We start from the raw sequence: 13,997 nt of genomic DNA, 5'->3' as shown, positions 1-13,997 counted from the left end.
GCACGTGACTTCCCTCAAGTGTCTTTACCACACCCATCCCTGACTGGCCTGTACTGGACAGGTCATGGCCACATGCTTCAGACTTCCTCCCTTGGTCCCGTGAGAATCTGCAGAACAACTCTGTGTGGGCATAAACACACTCTGCGAGATTATCCTTAGCCATAACATATATCTTAAATGTCAGCAGGTCAGTTTCGCAGCAACAATATAGATGGGGTACATCTTGTCTAGACATTCCACTGATACTAAACAGGCTGCATAAGCAGTTTTAATACTCCCACGATTAGTCAAAAGTAGAATAACAAGTACAATATCTTCAGCACATAATGTGCTCTTTCAAAGAAGTCCTAAATCTAATACAGTGGATATTATAGTAATATGAGTCTAAAAACATTCAGCTGGACAGTGCAAGCATACATGAACACAATTTGATCATAAAACAGTAGTTTTATGATTATGGCAGAAACTTCACACCGTTACTCAAACGTCAACATAATGGAATCACAGTGCACACTCTGTCTTTCAGCTGCTGGTGTGCGCAAATAGTTGAAGCAACAGGTGTACGAGGCGTTAGAGGCAGCTACGATTTGACATGTATTGTATATAATTCCTGCTTCATGTGCAATTCATGCACAATTCGGCCAAATTCGCACCATGTATGAAGGGGCCCTAAAGAACATACACATTTTCCATGATGCAAATACTGGAGCACAGACTTCTTTAGGTTAGGTTAGGTTAAACTTTATTGTCCCCACAGGGAAATTTGTCTTGGGCTCACAGTGTTGTTTGACACATACACAACATTCACAACATTTAACATCCGGACACACAACAGACAATGGTACAACAGTCAGCTGGTCTGCACGATTTCAACAAAAGGAATATGACCATGTCATGATATTGCACAATCCCAAGTAAAGTGCATTTGCAGATAAAGTGACTTCAGTATATTGCACCTGCCCAATAAATAACATTCTAATTACAATTCAACAATTAAAAAACCACATTCCTGCTGTCTTGTCTTATTTAACAAAGCCACTGACGTGGGAACAAAAGAGAGTTTGAACCTGTTACTGCGGTGCTTGATCGCTCGATAGCGCCTCCCAGAAGTGTATTCACTGTGCAGTGGATGGGAGGGTTCTCTGATTATGGCTTTAGCTTGTGCCAGGACAGAGGTTTCAAAAATTGTCTGGAGAGAAGGAAACTCCTTCTGTCCTATGATTTTCATTGCATTTTTTTTTACAAGCTGTCCAATTTTGGTTTTACCCTGCACCGCGAGTGAGCCAAACCAGGCCACTATTCCATATCTAATGAGGCTCTCCAGCACCACATTATAAAAACAAACCATGATTCGGGTGCCTACACCAAACAATCTAAGTCTTCTGAGGAAGTGGAGTCGTTGGGAAAGTTTCTTACATAAAAAATCCACATGCATATTCCACCTCAGAAGATTATCCACATAGACGCCCAGATATTTCACTGACTCCACCTGTTCTATCTCCCTGCCTCCAATGATTACTGGGTCATGGGGCAGGAGTCTTTTTGGATCAAAGACCATTTCTTTGGTTTTAACCCCATTTAGAGTCAAATGGTGCTCCTCACACCAAGACTGAAAGGAGTCGATTTCATTAAAATAAACTGACTACAGTCAGTTCTCTTTGATGGTCTTTGATGGTCTGTTAGGGCAATTAACCACACAAGAACCACATTATTACAGATATTTGTCATCAAAGTCCTCAAAGTGACCATGTCCCTAATTATTAATCACTCTATGGCTTAAAATATGTTAAAGTAATGAAATATAAAAATCACCACTTAACCAAACATTCAGCTTAATAATTTACATACAGGTTGAATTAATGAGGAAAATAATACATATATGCTACCGTCTATTAAACTTTGGAGTCACTTTTCAGTTCATATATATTAATTTAAAATGTAATATTTTACCAATATACTCAGAGACCACTTGGGGTTGCTCATGTCCCATCAGTCTGCTGCTTTAGAGAAGCGTCATCTCTGTTTTTTCACATAACACAGACCCACTCCTTGGACACGGCTCAATGAGCAAGTTTGAATCCAGATATGGACTTCTGTTACATATGTCGCATAAGCCTAATCAAGCCCTTTGAGGCTTAAATATTATTTAAAGCAAACAAACCTCTACACAGTTGTAGATCTATGGGACTTTGGGAATCTTCAGCATGAAAGACCAAATATATTTAAATGTGAACGATAGAATTTTTTTTGTCCAATAAAATGCCTTTAAACTGAAATATGCATGAGAACGTTCAATAGAATACATTTATCTGTATAACCAACACTGTAATAAGGTTTCAAAAGTGTGGTTGTGTGCACATACATATTTATCCTTTCTTTTAAAATAGACTTTTAATTTATGGAAGATCGAACTGAGGAAGGAAGGAAAAGGGAGGGAGGGGAGAAGGAAGTGAGCAGTCTAGCAAATAAACAGACTGAGAGAGGTGGTTTGTGCTAAATTGAGTTATGTGAATTCTTCCTGAAGCAAATGCAAGCCACCTTCAAGCACAGACGCGGTGTGTGCACGCTAATCCTCACCGCGCGCGCGTGTGTGTGTGTGAGACTAACAGAATCTCCAGTAATCAAACCAAACTTCCACTCACCTGCTGCTGCGCGTCCACGCTCTCAAAAGGCAGAATATGATTTAAGTTCTGTGAATGTCTCAACCACATCCACCTACACTTTTCATGTAGTGCACAAAAGGCACGTGCACATGGCATCATACTGCAACACGCAATCTGCAGTACATATGATGCATTGCATACATCCACAATCATGCAAATTGCAGCGTGCACTGAGATCAGGGGGTGGATGTGAAGCGATTGAGCCCATGTGTTGTATGAGAGTTCTTCTGAGATCCCTCCAGCCCATCGTGGGTGTTTTTGTCTTTCCCACGAGGGATGCTGGTTTTGCGGAGGCAGTTTCAGCTCGAGGATTAATGAAAAGCTCGGTGTTAGTCATGAAAAGAGCATTTTCTCAATCTGTTTAACATCATGCATACCAAAAGCACACATTAGGCATTGTTGACTTATGCCTGCCTACAGCGGTGTGTTTCTGGTGCGTTCAGTGCCACCGCTGTGATCTTCTGCGAGTAGGCTGACCCCCTCCAGCCGTGCCCGTTCACTGTCAGAAAAGGCATTCTTCAGCGGGGAGATGAAACATGGCACAACTGGAGGTCTGGAGGAGTTGTTGAGGAAATGAGGGGAAACAGGCAAATATATCCAATGGTGCATGGCACACTACGTCACCAGTCACGCCTCAAGCAGATTTTTGCATTGGTTGTATAATCTGGATTTTTAGTGGCATTGTATTCCTAACATATAAAACATTTCAGTCTGGGAGCCACAGTGGTTATGGAATTAAACTCAGATTAGATTAGATTAGAATAGAGAACTTTATCAATCCCTTGGGAAGACTCCTTCAGGGAAATTGAGGTTCCAGCAGCATTGCATGGAAGCACACAGGGTAAGAAGCACACAGTATCAAAAGTGAAAGTAAAAAAGAAAAACAGGTTGCAGTATAAATACACAACATAAATACCAGACATACTGATCAGTACTGGTTTACTGGCTACTACTGTTCCTCTCATTCCCATCCTCTGTCTTCCTGTTACTGGTTTACTGGCTACTACTGTTCCTCTCATTCCCATCCTCTGTCTTCCTGTTACTTTTCCCTCAGAGTGAAGAGTTGTACAGTCTGATGGCCTGAGGGACAAAGGAGCTTTTTGAGTCTGTTGGTCCTGCACTTGGGAAGGAGCAAAGTGACAGAAACTCTGCTGTTTATGTCACAATTTTCCATCCTGGAAGGTCACCAGCAGGATCTGAAAACATAATATGGTGGAAGAAAATTTCTTCAACAGTAACATGTTGGACCTGTATCATGTGACATGTCACGGATCAGGCTGTGGAGCCCTTTGCAGTGAATGATGACAAATGGTTTTAAACAGTGTTTGTTTGCAGAACAGAGAATAGTAGTTTTAGTCTTGGCTAGGGTCACAATTCATAATTCATTTATTAGCAGTGGTGGGCACAGCTAACTGAAAAGTTTAGCTTCGATAACTATTAACCTGCTAACTGAAAAGTTAACTTTTATGATGCTAAACCGATAAACTGCTAAAAGATTTAGCGAAAGTTACTGTTAACCGTTAACTTTTAGTATTGACTTAGTCGCAGCCACATTGGATTACACTGTCGGCTACTGATAAACCAGTTTTGAGTTTAAGTGCTGCAGGGGCTGCTGGGTAAATTCAAAGGCGATCACAAACACAAAACGAATGCATGAAAAACAAATAAATAAAAACTAAAATTTCAAACACTGTCATCATCTTTATCAAAAGCAGTAAATTGCAGTATTAGAAGTTACAGTTTATCTCTTTATTACATATTTATAAACCGTTAACAGAGCTATGGCTCACCCATATTGCGTTCACAAACACAAAACGAATGCATGAAAAACAAATAAATGAAAACTAAAATTTCAAACACTGTCATCATCTTTATCAAAAGCAGTAAACTGCAGTATTAGAAGTCACAGTTTATCTCTTTATTACATATTTATAAACCGTTAACAGAGCTATGGCTCACCCATATTGCGTTCACAAACAAAACGAATGCATGAAAAACAAATAAATGAAAACTAAAATTTCAAACACTGTCATCATCTTTATCAAAAGCAGTAAACTGCAGTATTAGAAGTCACAGTTTATCTCTTTATTACATATTTATAAACCGTTAACAGAGCTATGGCTCACCCATATTGCGTTCACAAACACAAAACGAATGCATGAAAAACAAATAAATAAAACTAAAATTTCAAACACTGTCATCATCTTTATCAAAAGCAGTAAACTGCAGTATTAGAAGTCACAGTTTATCTCTTTATTACATATTTATAAACCGTTAACAGAGCTATGGCTCACCCATATTACGTTCACAAACACAAAACGAATGCATGAAAAACAAATAAATAAAAACTAAAATTTCAAACACTGTCATCATCTTTATCAAAAGCAGTAAATTGCAGTATTAGAAGTTACAGTTTATCTCTTTATTACATATTTATAAACCGTTAACAGAGCTATGGCTCACCCATATTACGTTCACAAACACAAAACGAATGCATGAAAAACAAATAAATAAAAACTAAAATTTCAAACACTGTCATCATCTTTATCAAAAGCAGTAAATTGCAGTATTAGAAGTTACAGTTTATCTCTTTATTACATATTTATAAACCGTTAACAGAGCTATGGCTCACCCATATTACGTTCACAAACACAAAACGAATGCATGAAAAACAAATAAATAAAAACTAAAATTTCAAACACTGTCATCATCTTTATCAAAAGCAGTAAATTGCAGTATTAGAAGTCACAGTTTATCTCTCTATTACATATTTATAAACCGTTAACAGAGCTATGGCTCACCCATATTGCGTTCACAAACACAAAACGAATGCATGAAAAACAAATAAATAAAAACTAAAATTTCAAACACTGTCATCATCTTTATCAAAAGCAGTAAACTGCAGTATTAGAAGTCACAGTTTATCTCTTTATTACATATTTATAAACCGTTAACAGAGCTATGGCTCACCCATATTACGTTCACAAACACAAAACGAATGCATGAAAAACAAATAAATAAAAACTAAAATTTCAAACACTGTCATCATCTTTATCAAAAGCAGTAAATTGCAGTATTAGAAGTCACAGTTTATCTCTCTATTACATATTTATAAACCGTTAACAGAGCTATGGCTCACCCATATTGCGTTCACAAACACAAAACGAATGCATGAAAAACAAATAAATAAAAACTAAAATTTCAAACACTGTCATCATCTTTATCAAAAGCAGTAAATTGCAGTATTAGAAGTCACAGTTTATCTCTCTATTACATATTTATAAACCGTTAACAGAGCTATGGCTCACCCATATTGCGTTCACAAACACAAAACGAATGCATGAAAAACAAATAAATGAAAACTAAAATTTCAAACACTGTCATCATCTTTATCAAAAGCAGTAAACTGCAGTATTAGAAGTCACAGTTTATCTCTTTATTACATATTTATAAACCGTTAACAGAGCTATGGCTCACCCATATTGCGTTCACAAACACAAAACGAATGCATGAAAAACAAATAAATAAAAACTAAAATTTCAAACACTGTCATCATCTTTATCAAAAGCAGTAAATTGCAGTATTAGAAGTCACAGTTTATCTCTCTATTACATATTTATAAACCGTTAACAGAGCTATGGCTCACCCATATTGCGTTCACAAACACAAAACGAATGCATGAAAAACAAATAAATAAAAACTAAAATTTCAAACACTGTCATCATCTTTATCAAAAGCAGTAAATTGCAGTATTAGAAGTCACAGTTTATCTCTCTATTACATATTTATAAACCGTTAACAGAGCTATGGCTCACCCATATTGCGTTCACAAACACAAAACGAATGCATGAAAAACAAATAAATAAAAACTAAAATTTCAAACACTGTCATCATCTTTATCAAAAGCAGTAAATTGCAGTATTAGAAGTTACAGTTTATCTCTTTATTACATATTTATAAACCGTTAACAGAGCTATGGCTCACCCATATTGCGTTCACAAACACAAAACAAATGCATGAAAAACAAATAAATAAAAACTAAAATTTCAAACACTGTCATCATCTTTATCAAAAGCAGTAAATTGCAGTATTAGAAGTTACAGTTTATGTCTTTATTACATATTTATAAACCGTTAACAGAGCTATGGCTCACCCATATTGCATTCACAAACACAAAACAAATGCATGAAAAACAAATAAATAAAAAATAAAATTTCAAATACTGTCATCATCTTTATCAAAAGCAGTAAATTGCAGTATTAGAAGTTACAGTTTATCTCTTTATTACATATTTATAAACCGTTAACAGAGCTATGGCTCACCCATATTGCATTCACAAACACAAAACAAATGCATGAAAAACAAATAAATAAAAAATAAAATTTCAAATACTGTCATCATCTTTATCAAAAGCAGTAAATTGCAGTATTAGAAGTCACAGTTTATCTCTCTATTACATATTTATAAACCGTTAACAGAGCTATGGCTCACCCATATTGCGTTCACAAACACAAAACGAATGCATGAAAAACAAATAAATAAAAACTAAAATTTCAAACACTGTCATCATCTTTATCAAAAGCAGTAAATTGCAGTATTAGAAGTTACAGTTTATGTCTTTATTACATATTTATAAACCGTTAACAGAGCTATGGCTCACCCATATTGCGTTCACAAACACAAAACGAATGCATGAAAAACAAATAAATAAAAACTAAAATTTCAAACACTGTCATCATCTTTATCAAAAGCAGTAAATTGCAGTATTAGAAGTTACAGTTTATCTCTTTATTACATATTTATAAACCGTTAACAGAGCTATGGCTCACCCATATTGCGTTCAAACACAAAACAAATGCATGAAAAACAAATAAATAAAAAATAAAATTTCATATAATCTTTATCAAAAGCAGTAAATTGCAGTATTAGAAGTTACAGTTTATCTCTTTATTACATATTTATAAACCGTTAGAGCTATGGCTCACCCATATTGCATTCACAAACACAAAACAAATGCATGAAAAACAAATAAATAAAAAATAAAATTTCAAATACTGTCATCATCTTTATCAAAAGCAGTAAATTGCAGTATTAGAAGTCACAGTTTATCTCTCTATTACATATTTATAAACTGTTAACAGAGCTATGGCTCACCCATATTGCATTCACAAACACAAAACAAATGCATGAAAAACAAATAAATAAAAAATAAAATTTCAAATACTGTCATCATCTTTATCAAAAGCAGTAAATTGCAGTATTAGAAGTTACAGTTTATGTCTTTATTACATATTTATAAACCGTTAACAGAGCTATGGCTCACCCATATTGCGTTCACAAACACAAAACAAATGCATGAAAAACAAATAAATAAAAAATAAAATTTCAAATAATCTTTATCAAAAGCAGTAAATTGCAGTATTAGAAGTTACAGTTTATCTCTTTATTACATATTTATAAACCGTTAGAGCTATGGCTCACCCATATTGCATTCACAAACACAAAACAAATGCATGAAAAACAAATAAATAAAAAATAAAATTTCAAATACTGTCATCATCTTTATCAAAAGCAGTAAATTGCAGTATTAGAAGTCACAGTTTATCTCTCTATTACATATTTATAAACTGTTAACAGAGCTATGGCTCACAAATATTGTGTTCACAAACACAAAACGAATGCATGAAAAATAAATAAATAAAAATATTGACTTTTGAGCTGCTTACATACTGTTTTTGTCCACAGTGTAACTTCTTGTGTTCTTATCAGCGCTTGTGTGCGTTGACCTGTGAACTGGAAGTGTTAGCTAGCTCTCTGTGTTCATTCGCCCTATTGACGTTTCAAATCCCACAAAACCTCGGAGAGGTCGCCGCGCTGCGAGATCTCAGTAACATTGAGAACTGCATTGAGACACTCTGATCACGCTGCACTTTAACTGCTGCACACAGACAACACCATTAACATCGCAACATAAAGCTATTTTTATATTGTGCCTGAAACTCTCGTAAATATATTCTCTGGGTTTATAGACGTTGTTATTGCGTTTGTTTTATGTAAACATGTGAGAATCACAGTCTGTCTCTCCGTTATTTTCAGTGGGAGCTGCTGTGAGCTACAATCACTTCCTGATCATGTCGTTCTGGAGGAAAGTGAAGTTTGCTCTTTAACGTCTTGATTATTGTTCTTTACAACGCTGTTTGTCCTCTGTTCCAGACTAATATATATAATGTGTCTGAAAATCAGTTTACATTTATTAAATTCCACACAGATTAAACGTAGCAGACATGGATTATTTGTTAAAATTGTTTCAGCAAGTTTTCAGGGTATCATGCAGCAGTCTCTTATTAACGTGACGAAAAGCATAAAAAAATTACATTTTTGTAGTAGAATATTCATTTACAATTGTCATCATGTGGATTCTCTGTGTCGTTTTGACTGCAGCAACTCTCTGGCACGCAAGGGATTTTGGGATACGTCAGTAGGGCGAATAAACAAGAACTAACCTGTATGATTTTAGGGTCGTCAAACGTTTTTGACTGTTAAATTTACTCACTTTACCAGCAAAATATAAATGTCAGTGGATTGAAAGTCAGCAAAACTAAATTTAGAAGAAGCTAATTGGTCCACTGATGGTTTTCAAAGTTAGCTGAAAAGCTACTCCGCTAATGAAAATGTTAGCTTCAGTAATTAGTAGTTGTTGGATTAGCGTAACTGTGCCCACCACTGTTTATTAGTGTGATTGAAAGTGTGCGATAGTACATAAAAAACACACATTATGCATAAATAGAAATTTAAAAGTTGTACAAAGATGTAAAAATTGTCAGATATATAAAAAATTGTAATGCAGGTATTCAGTCTAGAACAGACAGAGTCCAGATCCAGCAGGAGTTCATCGGAATGGAGTCCAGGCAGTGGTTCAGTACACACTAAGGCAGGTTAACAAGCACCAATCTTTCTTAGGGTAAAGCAGGAGAGATAATCAGGTAAGCAAGCAATGAGTCAGAAGCAGAAGCAGTCCAACAGTTCTTCCAATATCCTTTAAAAATCAGGCAAGCTCATGGGTTAAAGTACGTAGCAGACTTCAATAACAATAATACTGGAATGCAAGGAATACTCACAGGGAATACCAGAAATATGAGAGGAATGTGAGAAAGTTGGATGAACCACGACAATCTGGCAGGGTTGAATAAAACAGCTTTTAAAAGATCCTTGTCCATAAACGCAGACTTGCAAGTTAAAACCCAGACGCAGACACGAGAGAAATCAATAATAAAAAGCGAATGCAGTGAAGACGAGAAAACAAAGACAAAAAATGCAGAGGGAAAATGCACAGACACAAGGGAGAAGACTGGAGCACAGAGAGAACGAACATCAAACTGAAAGGAAACCCAAAGAGAAACCAGACTGTGAGAAGCTAAAGGGAAAAACATAATTTCCAGAGAAACCAGTTAACTGAGAGGTGAAAGGAACATAGCATGGAGGGAGGATGAAACTGAGACTCACCAAATAAAGAAACGCAGCGCAACAACACGCACACATGCTTGCTCATCACTCGCGATCGTGACATGCTATATGCTAAAACAGCAGTTGCATGCCAATAGTATATCTTTAGCACAACCTCAGTGCTTCTTGAAAACATCCCAATGATGTCATAGCATGTACGGCAACATTATGGGCTAAAGGGAAATACAAGGGATTACAAAAAGTATGACAGAGTTCATGAAAAAATAAAACAGAATTTTCAAAATGTTCAAAATTCCACCATTGGCTGACACAACACTACAGGACAGTGAATATCCAGTTCATTACAGACACCCTTCTGGAACCTCAAAGGTCGTCCAAGGTATGGAGTAGGGATCAAACCTTCCAGGATGCATATCTCTGAAAATGAGAATGGGGCTTAATAACGTGGGGCCATTTCATTGGCCTTAAATGTCAAACAAGCAGTTTTGGGTCAAATTCTGGAACAATGTATATTTATAGTAAATAGAAACTTGGCATCTCTAAATAATTTAAGGTCCAAGTCTGTCCTGTTAACGAGATCCAGCAATTAGTGATGCCTTTGGCGTCATGTGTGAAAACAGGTGTTTCCAATCATTTTCTGGAAAACTGTCTCACCAGTTGCCAAGTTATGTGTCAAGCTGATGTCATTAGGGTGAAAGGTCAAAATGGCATTTCCACTTATGTTTCAGGAAAAATAGAAATTTTGAGCTTGTGAGTAATTTCAGGCCGTAATCTGCTCTCTGACCTCAGTCAGTGCGTCTGTTCTTTTTTTCAGGAAAAAAAAAAAATTAATTGGAGGAAATAAAAATTGGGGGTCTCAGTATTTTTATTATGTCTGGCAGTTTCCATGGCAGTGATTTGGTTTCTGTTACATTATTTGATTAGAGCCTAGAGGAACCTGCATCTTGCATATCATTTGACAGCGAAATGAATAGGATCCAACCAGTGGTTCATTAGATACGACTTAACAACCGTGCACGTAGGGATGGACAAATCGGTCAAATATAACACACTCTGCTTTTTGGGGGGTGTGGAGGTTCTCAGTATGCAGCTTGTGTAATAAAACTTGCTTGCACTTCTCTTTTTGTGTGTGGAATATTTCTGTCCATTTGTTGATGATTGAACAGAGGATGGAGCATATTAGCCAATTTTGTCCAACCTCTATAGGTCAAATGCGGCTCTCTGAGGTGGATGTTTGTATCTCGGCTGGCTGTAAAGTGGTGTAATAGGCTGCAGAGGAAAAGCTTGCACAAGTGCATTCCATGAGTGCTGGATGTTATTTCAGCGGTTGCTGCATGAATTATTTAGAGCAAATAGTTGTAATTACACAGCGACTACTGTAGGGCGATTAGATTATGGCATGTCTAGCTCATCGCAAACATAGCAGGACTGCGTGATGAACTGAAAAAGCATTCCAGGAAACCGGTGCATGGGATGCTTGCGCTTGCCTCTGCCGCCCCTCCTCCTTCTGCCCCCTTCCCCGCTGTTTCTTTTTGCCCTGTCAGCGATTTCTGTCCTGTGAGTGGCTGGCGTCAGGCCGGCCCCTATCAGAGCTTTTAAAAGGCTGTAAAAGGTCCTTGTGAGACACGGCCTCCATCCCTCCACCGCCGCCACCGAACCACCACCCAGCCCGCACACAAAGCCCTCTCAGCAATCACAGATTCTCAGCATGTCAGCCAGCGTAACTGCAACCCCCTTATGGTGGCGATCAGGGGCCCAGCCATGCAGGAGAACTGGGGCAGCGTGAAGGCACTCACTCGTAGTAGCAGAGCGAGCGTTCGCTGCGCTGACCTTTTGAGGGTCTTTCAAGGATCAGGATTTGATGGCATGGGTGGATAATCATGGTGAAAGTAATGCTGTGATTCATCTGTTGGTGTAAGCACAGAATGGCTCACGCAGCAGAGCAACATTCAGCTAAAAAGGCTGGCACAAGTCACAAACGTCAACTTTTTAGTTTTAAGGGAAGGACAACTGGACGGCCCTCTGCTCCTGTCCTGGCTGGTTCCTCTATCAAGGTAAAAATGGCAGGACTGCAAATTCTGCTTGACAGCAGACAATCCCCTCAGGGAGACTAAGTGGCGTCAACCTGTCGTAGTCACACAGCATTGCTGACAAGGTGATGATGAACACCTTTCATTAAAAGGCAGAAGTTGGGATTTTGCTCTCAGAGAGCATGCTCCAATCTTAATGTCAAAGGGACACGACTTGAACGTGACGCCTCGGGGACGGAATGCTGTGCGATTTTTATGTGCCGAGCACTGTGCGTGTCACCACCAAGCGTCCTCAAATCTTGGAGTCACAGGATGCCAAAAGAGACACTGCTTTTCTCCGATCTGAGTGCTCCCGTGAAAACGTGTTTGAATATTATCACAAGCGTGCAGACTCTAAATGTACAGTGTGTAGGACTTAGTGCCATCTAGTGGTGAGGATGCAGATTGCACGATGACTTCGCCGGTCACAATTTTGTTTCCCTTCATGCGTTTGCTTCTTTGTTGACAGGGATTCATGCTCGCTTACCACCTCTTGTGATAAACAACATGAACACAAGAAAAAGTTTATCATCCTCGCCTGTATAAATTCATTTTTTATTTTGGCGAATTTTATTGACGGCGATACAGCTGGTGCAAGAAGCGGCACGTCCGCTAGGTGGTGAGTGTGCTTTGGCTGAAGACGGCCAAAATTTACTGAGCCGAACCCGTAACTTACCACTTGTCGTCACTGGCAACCACAGATGCAAAGACGATGCCGTTTATCGTGAAACAGATTGTTGACAAAGCCAAGAAGCTGAAGCCATGGTACGAAGTGAGCGTTCCCCCCGAGACGGCCATGAGTGATATTTACATGCAGTATGCATGTGGTATGCTGGACAATGGAGGTAGCTTGGACGCTAAGGAGAACATTTGGGTTACTTTATCAACATGGCCGTGTAATATGGCGGCCTCCATGAGGGGGCTCACTCCCGTGAAGATATGAAGGGCTCATTCTAAGCTTATGAAAGTACATCGAGTCACTGTTGCAGGTCATTTATGCCAAAAATGACTTTCTCTGTGTAGATCTGTCTGTGTCAACAGTGAAGGGGGAGTTCTTGGCGTAGTGGCTTTCTATGTGCGTATGCCGCCACCTCACTCACACAGGAGGGACCAACATCACCGCACACCAAAATATACAAAAGTCTTAGCACATAATTCTTATATGATCAGTTTGGCCAATTAACCACATCACAAGCCATCTTATTAAAGATATTTCTCATAAAATGTTCTTAAAGGAGTGATATGGTCATGCTAACATTAGCTGCTAGCATCACAAATTCTAAAAGATAGCCTCATTTTCAAGACACATAAATCCATCATGAATCACTGCATTAAACTGTTCAACATGGTCACATCTTCAGCCACAGTCTGAAAAGAAATGCAACACCCATAAATACATGAAATAAAACTTCTTCGCGTTTATCGGTGGGTCAAATGAAATTTACACGGCCACTTACTGGGTGTAGGATCAACTCAGTAGAGTCTGTCACGGTGCGATCATCCCCTGTGCACTCAGAGGAGTTCCAGTTTGACTTACCTGTTGTAAATAAGGAAAATGGCATCACCGATTATCACGCACAAGGGAAAAAAAGTAAACCAGCATGAAATGTGATCACCGAAGGCATTTAAATGTAAGTTAAAGTCTCTATAGTTTTTTCTTTTCAAATAAAATTCCACGATGAATCACACCCAGATTAGGTGGCATCATTATTACAATTCCAGAAGGTCCTTATTTCCTGATAACGGCAAGAAAACAGCGAATCATGCGATGCTATATGACGGTGGGACTGAAATTCATGCA

At 38.0% G+C, this 13,997-nt stretch overlaps 1 protein-coding gene across 2 annotated transcripts in view; it reads left to right on the top strand.

Moving 5' to 3' along the window:
• The window catches only part of LOC117506091 (metabotropic glutamate receptor 4-like), a 771,651-nt gene that overhangs the window by 31,815 nt on the left and 725,839 nt on the right, over positions 1 to 13,997 (top strand). The window contains exon 2 of one of the 2 annotated variants that reach the window (XM_034165614.1): positions 9,814 to 9,816. The exons of the other annotated variant lie outside the window; for it this stretch is intronic. The gene's annotated coding sequence lies outside the window, so the exon portion shown is untranslated. The remainder of the gene's footprint in view (positions 1 to 9,813; positions 9,817 to 13,997) is intronic. 2 annotated transcript variants of the gene reach the window in all.

Source organism: Thalassophryne amazonica, chromosome 3 (assembly GCF_902500255.1).
Source record: "Thalassophryne amazonica chromosome 3, fThaAma1.1, whole genome shotgun sequence".
In the NCBI taxonomy this organism is placed as follows: domain Eukaryota; kingdom Metazoa; phylum Chordata; class Actinopteri; order Batrachoidiformes; family Batrachoididae; genus Thalassophryne; species Thalassophryne amazonica.
The sequence above is the reverse complement of the archived record's forward strand: the minus strand, read 5'-3'. Positions and strand labels throughout refer to the sequence as shown.